The sequence below is a fragment of the Vombatus ursinus genome, unplaced genomic scaffold, assembly GCF_900497805.2.
Source record: "Vombatus ursinus unplaced genomic scaffold, bare-nosed wombat genome assembly UNPS02014779.1, whole genome shotgun sequence".
NCBI classification, from domain to species: domain Eukaryota; kingdom Metazoa; phylum Chordata; class Mammalia; order Diprotodontia; family Vombatidae; genus Vombatus; species Vombatus ursinus.
In genome coordinates, this window is record NW_020954557.1 from 62,637,188 (window position 1) to 62,647,351 (window position 10,164).

The following is a 10,164-nucleotide window of genomic DNA, read 5'->3' on the forward strand; positions in this document are numbered from 1 at the left end:
TGCCCTGCTCTTCCCCCTCTCCCTCTAATCTGAGATTTATATTTCCTTTGATATACCTTTTATGTAGCTAATTGTTTTTATGTTTTCTCTCCCGCATCAGAATGAGCTCTTTGCAGGCAGACTCTCCTTGCCTTTCTTTGTTGATTGATCAAATCAGATAATACTTGTAAAGGGCTTAGAATAATGGCTGGCACATGGTAGGCACTATATAAACACTTATTCTCTTTCCCCTTTCTCTGTATCTCCAGCACTTAACACAGTGCCTGGCATATTGGAAACTTTTAATAGATCTTATCATTAAATTAGAGCTGAATCTACCCTTTCTCCATTGAAAGGAAATGCAGGATTGAGAAAATGCAAAAAGCATATATATTAAATGTTTACAATATACCAAGCACTGTGCTCAGTGCAAGAGATACGGAGGAAGGGGAAAGGGATAAGGGGGGAAAAGGGAGTGAGAGGGAGGGAGAGAGAGGAAAAAAGAGGGAAAGGAAAGGAGAGGGAGGAAGAAGGAGGGAGGGAAAGACAAAATGTAATTAAGACATGTGTACCTTTGGCTGTGGAGATTACAGTCTGGTAGAGAATGGCTTAATTTTGGGGGGGAGTGGGAAGGAAAGAAAATAGGCTTCCGTTAATTTTTAAAATAAAATAAGAGAATTTGCTGCAGATGTGGAATGCATTTTCAGATGAGGTCACTGTATTGTTAATTCTGCTTAGTTGTTTACTTTGTTACAACAAACCTCTCACAGAGTGGGGACAATCCGTAAATGTTTGTAATGGAAAAACAAAACACATCAATAATTTTTTAAAATTTAGTTTGCTTACGTATTTTCCCCTTGGTAATTATTATGAACTCTCAAATGTCACAGTTTTCTCATCCTCTTAAACTCCTAAGGTCATTTAAAATAGATTTTCAAAACTGTTTGAATTACCTTCTTTTTAAAAAATTATCTAAAGTACAACCAAAAAATTTTTTTCTAGCTGTACTTCTATTTGTGTGTGAGTTCAGGTCCTCTGCTAGACTGTATGCATTTTGAAGGCAGGGACTTTGCTTTATTTATTGCTGTGTCTCCCTCAGGGCCTATCTTAGTGGTGTGCACATAGGAAGCATTTACATACTGGTTTTATTGAACTGACAAAGGGAAAAGCTAGTTTTTAAATTATCTTAATTACTTGAGGATTCTGTGCTTTTTATCCGGAAGTGACCTAGTTCTCAGTTTGCTTCTTTTATTAAATATTAACTGCTTAACTATTCACAAAGGTCAAAAGAAATGAATGAAATATGAACTTTGATGTGACTTCTCAATATATTTCTAATATTTTATTCCAGGAAAACATAATTTGTATATTTTAATTTAATTTAGGTCTCCAACGCAGACAAAATTAACAGTAGCAATAGCCGATAAAAATCAATTGCAGGACAGACTGTATTGTATTCCTCAGCCTCCAGAACAGCCTTGAGAAGTATCTTTCACCTAGGCGCAATTGCTTTGCCGCTAGCGTTCTCTCCAGGCGCGCGGAAAGCCTGGGTTCGAATCTGGACTAGTACAACGGCGATGCTTTAACTCTATGGAACAACCGGATTTATGAGAGAATATGTGGAAACACTCTAAGTTCTAGGCTGCCTAATAATTTACTTTTTTGCGATTGACAGGTCAACACAAAGTTAACTATTTTCTCTTTTTTCCTTTTGTTTTACAGCAGCCGGACATCTTATTTTATCTCCATTTGACTCTTTCTGTATTTATAAACCATGAAATCTTTCACGAAGAGCGAAAACAGGTCAGTTTTAGTATTTCCGATTTTGCCGGAAAGAGCCGTTAAAAATAGTAACAAGAAGAAAAAAAAAGGAAACAAAAAAAAGGAACGCCAGCTTTTGGAGATGCCGGGGATTGAACCCGGGACCTCACACATGCGAAGCGCGCGCTCTACCACTGAGCTACATCCCCCAGCTACCAAAACCTTCTCCGCTCTGGGTATTCATTCGTTCTCTGACAGGGAAGTGTTCCACGTGATTGGGTAAAATCGTTGGTGTCTCAGCCTTTCCTCGCACCCTGAAAGACGGCGGCTCCCCTCCCCCACACGTTCGCGAGCTGCCGGCTGCGGGGGCTCCTCCATCCGCGGGCCAAAGGAAAGGGTGCGCGGGCACGCGCAGGGGCGGGAGGCGCGCCCTCGGGGCCGCCGCGACTGGTTCTCCGGGTTTGTGTCCCGAGCGGCCGCGGGAGCCCCGGTGTGGACGTACAAAGGCCGCGTCCGGGCCTCGGGCTTCGAGGGGAGTCGGGACCGGGTGGAAAGGTGTGCTCACTGCTACTGGATCTTCTCTACTTGCGTTTCGTCTGTATTGTTCCAGCCCGTTTTCAAGGGCGGGGGAGGGAGCGGGTAATGTGTATAAAAATGCCCGGGCGGAAGGGAGTAAGGAGATGCTTTGCTGCCCCGGGGGTCTCAGTGGCCCCTAAGACTCTGAGGCCGCATGTCCTGGATCCTGTTGCCCAAAAGGATATATTGATTCCTGAGCCAGCAGAGAGGTTTCCAGGGATCAGGACCTGTTCCAGATTTTGAGGTCCCCAAGACAATAAAAATTAAGGTTCATGAAAACATAATATTGAGCAAAACGGGAAAAGGTGATACATACTTAGGAGTTTTTTTTTTTTTATGTATTAGAATGCTTTTCTGGATTACCACCTTTTCCTCCCTTTCCATCACTCTTGTAGATGCATGTTTTCATGCACCAATGCTAAGACAGGGAAAACCATTCAAATTCCCTTGTCCCATTGTTGCCCTGATAAATGCTTTACCTGATAAATTTGAAGGCTCTTTGGGGTTGGAGGCCTAGCTAGATTATCCTCCTGGCATCCCTTATGATGAACCTATGCCTGATCCTCGTCCCTGTAAAGCAAAGGATCCAGATGCACCTCGCACAGTGCTTGGCACATAATGAATGCTTGATAAACAATAACTATCATTGGTATTGTTGGTACTGATGAGGTACAAAAGAGTGCTTGAGGCACGTGGAGCAAGCAGTACATGAAATAGGACATAAGATGCAGGATGTGACCAGACAGAAAAGTGATCAAAGAACACTATGCATTGAAGCCCCCACCATGGACTTACCTGTGTGATTTCACAAAGCACCCTCAATTCCAGAACAAGTCTTCCCCTCCCCTTTCTTGTTCTCTTTGCTTATCACCTCCAAACCACCTGATATCCCAGGCATTTTGGAGCCATGCTTGCTTTTCCCATTCTCTTGTTCCCTTCCTCCTATTACATATTTAAACCATACCTTTGACCTGGCTAACCACCTTTGCCTCCTACAGGAAGCAGGGGCCACTCTGCCCCCTTAGGGGAGCAGGGCCTCTGGCCTGTGCTCTGCCTCCCACGTGGAGTAGAGCCCATTGGGGCTCTGCCTCATAGGGAGCAGGCCCACTTGGGTGCATCACCCCAATAAATGCCTTTCTTTAACTTGGAAACTGTTTTAGTGAATTCTTTCAGGACACTAGGACCTGCACGTCCTCATTTCAAGTAGCACCCCAACATTCTTGGGGTTCACACTGAACTCATCACCAATGGCTACAAAGAAGATCTAAGTGAATTCTTTCACACCTGAAACCAATCTCCCAACTCTGACCTCAACAGGCCCATCAGAACACTACTGTTATGCTCATCTTCTCTGGCCTCTTCTTCTGGAGTCAACAACATCTAGTGCTCCAAAGCTTTCCCCCAAAACAACCACAAACAATAACCCACCTCAAAGCTACCCTAAATCCTTTACATTAAAGCTAGATTTGGATTCAGAGCACAAGATTAAAAATTCTGGCTGTATTTAACACCTGACACTTACTGCCTTGGGCAAGTCACTTAACCTTCTCTCTAGACCTAACTGTAACATGAGAGAGGATTCGACTAAATGATCCTAAGTTTTTCTTTTTTAGCTCTGAATCTGTATATCTTGTGATATGCAACAGGTCCACAAATAACCCAAAAAACTTTTGGTAAAGAAATCTGCACCATCCTTTAAATATGGAAAAGTTGGTACTTCCCCCATTATATTTGCCTTTCTACTTTACTAGCAAAGTCCTTGAACCAGGCCGAAGTCTTAGATTTGATTAACACAGAAAGACTTCAGAACATACAGGTTGAGGCCCAAAGTTTATTTTACTGCAAATGATCAAAAATCCAGTAGCATATTTCCACGACAAAAATGTTAGATTATTTTACTAAACACAAGACTTAGTTTTCAAGATTACGTGTTGACATATAACACATATACATATGCCCCCTAATAACATAGTATTACATTAATACTCTCAACTTTTTATGGCAAGGGTGATGGGGCGATAATGATGAAAAGGTCCTGGACTTTCCCACGTGGCCCAGGTCCCTGGCAGTTGTTTGCCTGGGGCACCCAGCCCTTCCCAGTTCATAATCCTTTCAACTGTCCTTACACTGTGGCTTTGACCCTGCCCCAATCTCCAGTTCTCCGCTACCTCTAACCTAGCCCAACCCTTCATTGTCTGTTACCTCTGGATAGACCCAGCCACTTCCCACCCTTAACCATCTAGACTCCTTCCATTTGGCCTAGGTTCCTGGTGTTCACCTGGGTCACCAGGCCCTTCTGGATCCTTTTCTTTTACCTCCCAGTCACCCCAAGCTATTGGCCACATTATAAAAAGCTCAGTCTCAGCTACCAAATTGCCCGGATAGATTACTTAAGAGTCTGGCCCGGTTGTCAACACAAGCTTCACAAATTCTCAGATTCTTAAAATCTGGCTAATGGCTCTGATGGGGTTGGGATCTAGACCCCAGAAAGGAAAAACCCTGGACTTTCCCACTTGGCCAAATCTCTGGCATTCACCTGAGGCTATAATCCCATCAACTGGCCTTTCATTGTGGCTACACCCAATCTCCCAATTCTGTTAATCTAGCCTGGTCTTCCTTTGTTTTACCTCCCTATGTATGGCCCCAGGCCATTTCCCCCCCTTAATCCTAGCTAGGCTCCATTCTCTGTTGACCACGAGGTCCAGGTCCCAGGAGTTCTGTTCCCCCTAGTTTACTGGCCACTCCTAGGTCCCTCCCACAGTCTTTCTGTATATATAAGGTCCACCTTGTCTCCACTAAGATGCTCTGATTCTTAAAATCTAGCCACTGGTCAGATTCTTATAATCTAGCCAATAGTTTACTAATGTTCAGACTCCTTAAGAGTCTGCCCAATATGACTGATGTTCTAATAAACCCTGTCTTTGGCTGAAAGAAGGCTAGGGTTGAATTCTTTCGGGCAGGACCCCCATATTGGGGTCCTAGCACCCCTGAAACCCTAAATCACATCAGCTCAGATTCATAAAATCTGGCCAATAGTGAAGATTCTTAAAATCTTACCCACCTAGGGACAGCTAGGTGGCACAGTGGATAGAGCACTGGCTCTAGAGTCAGAAGGACCTCCATTCAAATCTGACCTCAGACACTTGACACTTACTAGCCGTGTGATTTTAGGCAAGTCACTTAACCCCAATTACCTCACAAAAAAAAAATCTTGCCTACCTCAATCGTTTTAATAAACCTTGTCTCTGACCGAAAGAAAGCTCGAGTTGAATGAAGTGCAGGACCCTCATCTTCTGTCCTCCAATTTTGGGTTTCCCAGCACCCCTGGACCAACCCCAAGATAATACAAATAAAATAAATGTAAATGCACAGAAAATCCATGAACATTTTTTTATTATTTTGATTTATCAATAATCACTTCCATATGCTTTTGAGTTTTAAATTTTTCTCCCCCTTCCTCCCCACCACCCTCCCCAAGACAGAGCACAATCTGATATAGGCTATACATTTACATTCATATTAAACATATTTTCACATTAGTGATGTTGTAAGTAGAAATTAAAACCAATAGGAGGAACCATCAGGAAGAGGAAACAAAACTCAACAGAAGAGAAAAAAAATAACAGTTTGGCTTCCATAGTTCTTTCTTTGGGTGTGGATAGCATTTTTCATCACAAGGCCTCTGGAGATGTCTTAGATCCTTGTATTGCCAGGAAGGGTTAAGTTTATCAATATTAGTCATCACACAACGTGGCTGTTATTGTGTACAACGTTCTCTTGGTTCTGCTCACTTCACTCAGCATCAGACCATACAAGTCTTTCCAGGTTTTTCTGAAGTCAGCCTGTTCATCATTTCTTATAGCACAATAGTATTCTATCCTGTTCATATACCACAACTTGCTCAGCCATTCCCCAATTGATGAGCATCCTCTCAATTTTCAATTCTTTGCCACCACAAAAAGAGCTGCTATGAATATTTTTGTACATATAGGTCCTTTTCCCATTTGTGTGATCTCTTTGGGATATAGCCCTAGAAGTGCTATTGCTGGGTCAAAGGGTATGCACATTTTTATAGCCCTTTGGGCATAGTTCCAAATTGCTCTCCAAAATGGTTGGATCATTTCACAACTCCACCAACAATGCATTAGTGTTCCAATTTTCCCACATCTTCTCCAACATTTATCATTTTCCTGTTTTGTCATGTTGGCCTTTCTGATAGGTGTGATGTGGTACCTCAGAGTTGTTTTGATTTGCATTTCTTTAATCAATAGTGATTTAGAGCATTTTTTCATGTGACTATAGATGGCTTTAATTTTTTCATCTAAGAACTGTCTGTTCATATCCTTTGACCACTTATCAATTGGGGAATGGCTTGTATTCTTATAAATTTGACTTAATTCTCTATATATTTTAGAAATGAGGCCCTTATCAGAGAGACTGGTTGTAAAAATTCTTTCCCAATATTCTACCTTCCTTCTAATCTTAGTTGCATTGAGTTTGTCTGTACAAAAACTTTTCAATTTAATGTAATCAAAATTATCTATTTTGCTTTTCGTAATCTTCTCTATCTCCTGTTTGGTCATGAATTCTTCTGTTCTTCATAGATCTGACAGGTAAACTATTCCTTGCTCTCTCAGTTTGCTTATAGTATCAGCCTTTATATCTAAATCATGTACCCATTTTAACTTTATTTTGGTATATGGTGTGAGATTTTGGTCTATGCCTAGTTTCTGCCATTCTCTACCAGTTTTCCCAGTTTTTTTTCAAAGAGTGGGTTCTTATCTCAGAAGCTGGGGTCTTTGGGTTTATCAAATAATATATTACTATAGTCATTGACTATTGTGTCTTGCATACTTAACCTATTCCACTGATCTACCATTCTATTTCTTAGCCAGTCCCAAGCAATTTTGATGATTGCTGCTTTATAATACAATTTAAGATCTGGAATGGCTAGGCCACCTTCCCCTGCATTTCTTTTCATTAGTTCTCTTGATATTCTGGACCTTTTGTTCTTCCAAATGAATCTTGTTATTATTTTTTCTAACTCTATAAAATAATTTTTTGGTAGTTTGATTGGTATGGCACTGAATAAGTAAATTAGCTTAGGTAGAATTGTCATTTTTATTATATTAGCTTGGCCCACCCATGAGCAACTAATGTTTTTCCAATTATTTAGATCTGATTTTATTTGCATGAAAAGTGTTTTGTAATTGTGTTCATAGAGTTCCTGGGTTTGTTTCGGGAGGTAGACTCCTGAATATTTTATAATGTCTACAGTAAGTTTAAATGGAATTCTCTTTCTATCTCTTGCTGTTGGGTTTTGTTGGTAATAAATAGAAATGCTGAAGATTTATGTGGGTTTATTTTATAGCCTGCAACTTTGCTAAAGTTGTTTATTATTTCAAGTAGTTTTTTACTTGATTCTCTGGGATTCTCTCAGGAACTTCATTTTACCCAAACTTTCTTTCCCAAACAGTACAGCAGGGCCTTAGTAAAGGGCAACAGTAGAAGAAACATGTCTTTTGGCCCTTATCTTTTACAATGCCCTTTCCCTGAGTGCTGCCAGTACCATCCAGCTGCCCAAATAACCCTACCCTGGTACTCATATTCCCTGGGTTTACTTTTTCGAACCTACAGCTTCAGAGCACTCCTAAACACCATTTCCAAACCATCTCTCTCCTCAAAATAAAGCAACCCCACCTTCCATTTCATTAAAGCCCCATTCCCAGAAACCTGATGGCTAATTAACACAATAAATTAATTCCTGTTGAGATGTTAATGTGTTACCCCTCCTAGGTATTAGAAAATTGACTTAAAGGGTTGGAACTAAAGTTATTGAGGTAAACCCTTGGGGCAGTTTGTGGCATTCCAAGTGAGTTCCGGTTTCCCAGCATTCTAATCGTCCTTGGGCTTTTGGGACCACAGCCTCAGTGGGGAAGTCTTGCTACTCTAATTGGTAATTGCTTTATCCCCCTTCCCAGCTCCTTGACTCCATCCCACACAAATCACTTACAAAATCATTTTTATATGCCCACCTCCTATTTCTGAGGCCCCATTAGTACAGATTCTATTATTCTGTCTCTAAAAACAGCTAAGAAATCATAAAACACTTTTTTACTTTCCTCTTACCTTTCTAGCATCTGGTAGGGGTGACTACCTGGGCTTGTTTCCTCTTCTCTAAAATGAGAAGGTTGGACTGAATGACCTCTAAAATCCTTCTCCCTACCCCCCATCCCAACTCCAATGATCCTATTAAGTAAAATAGCCAGAAGGGAGAAAGCCAAAGAATAAAGTAGGAAAAGTTGAAAATCTGTGTAATCCATAAAGTTGACTGTCTGCTCTAAATAATTTATATGCTATTTAAATAGAGTTTATAATAAGATTTTGCTCTTAAAGAGGATAAACCATGTGCTGATTTGAAGTGTTCTTCCCATGTCTGAGGGGCTGTCATGTGGAAGAGGGTTCAGGTTTATTCCTTATTTTGGGTTGCTCTGCAGGAGCAGCAATCACAGGAGGGTATCTTTCATAGAAGAGCATCTCATCGATTACATAATTTAACAAGAGACTTGGCAGCTAGGTGGTGCAGCAGATAAGAGTTCCAGACCTGGAGTCAAGAAGACCTGAGTTCAAATTTGGCCTCAGACACTTACTGGTTCTGTGACCCTGGACAAGTCACTTAACCCTCTTCACCTCGATTTCATCATCTGTAAATGAGCTGGAGAAGGAAACTACTCTAGTATCTTCCCCAAGAAAATCCGAAATGGGGTCACAGAGAATCGGATATGACTGAACAACGATCGATTGAGCTGTGTAGCATTTGTTAACCATCTTTTCCTCTTGGCTCCTCTCTCTTCCCTGAGTGTCCATGACACTGGTCTCTCCTGGCTCTCTTCCTTCCTGTCTGGTTACTCCCTTTTCAGCCTTTATGCAGGTGACACTCCAATTTGTATTCAGCTCTAGTCTCTTTTCTGAACTCTAGTCCTGCATCATCAATTGCCTATGAAACACTGAAATTCACCTAAATATTCTATAGGCATATAGATGGATTTGCCCTTTTTTTGCACTTAACACAGTGCCTGGCACATAGCAGACACTAAATGAATGCTAGTTGACTGATTGACTGACTTATCTCAAACTTAAAACGTTCAAAACAGTTCCCATTTCTTTTCCCCAAATCCTCCTTCCTTTCAAGCTTTCCTGTTTTGATTGAGGTCATCAATGTTCTTCCAGCTACTGAAGTTTGGGGTCTTCTCAACTCTTCCCTCTCCCTTACCCCTCAATTTCAATGAATTGTCAAGTCTGGATTCTGCCTCCACAACATATTCCACATCCTCCCCTTCCCCTTCCTCCCCATACACACAGTCATTCTCCTGGTTCGGGCCTTTATCACCTCTCATCTGGGCTACTGCAATAACCTCCTAATTGTTTCAAGCAAAAATTACTTTCTTTGCACATAGGTAGGTGGTGGTAGATAGAGCACTGGATTTGTAGTCAGGAATAACTCCATTTGAATTCTACCTCAGACACTTAACTAGCTGTGTGACTCTGGGTAAGTCACAGCCTCTCAGCCTCAATTCCCTCATCAGTGATAATAATAGCACCTATCCACAGGGATGTTGTGAAGATCAGATGAGATTATGTGTATAATATATAAATACATAAATGTATATATGTATATACATTACATGTGCATATATATATATATATATATAATGTTGTGCAAACCTTGAAACACTAAATGAATGTTAACTATTATTTAATCTTCCATATACATGTTGTTCCCCTCACTATTCCCAACTAGAACATAATCTACTATATTTGAGATCAGGTACCACTTAATTTTTTTTT

The 10,164-nt window shown here is 41.0% G+C and overlaps 1 non-coding gene across 1 annotated transcript; it reads right to left on the reverse strand.

Annotated features, from left to right (window-relative positions):
• Window positions 1–1,877: 1,877 nt before the first annotated feature.
• TRNAA-CGC lies at window positions 1,878–1,949 on the reverse strand. The gene has a single exon. It is a non-coding gene; the product is annotated as a tRNA-Ala (tRNA).
• Between the last annotated feature and the right edge of the window lie 8,215 nt (window positions 1,950–10,164).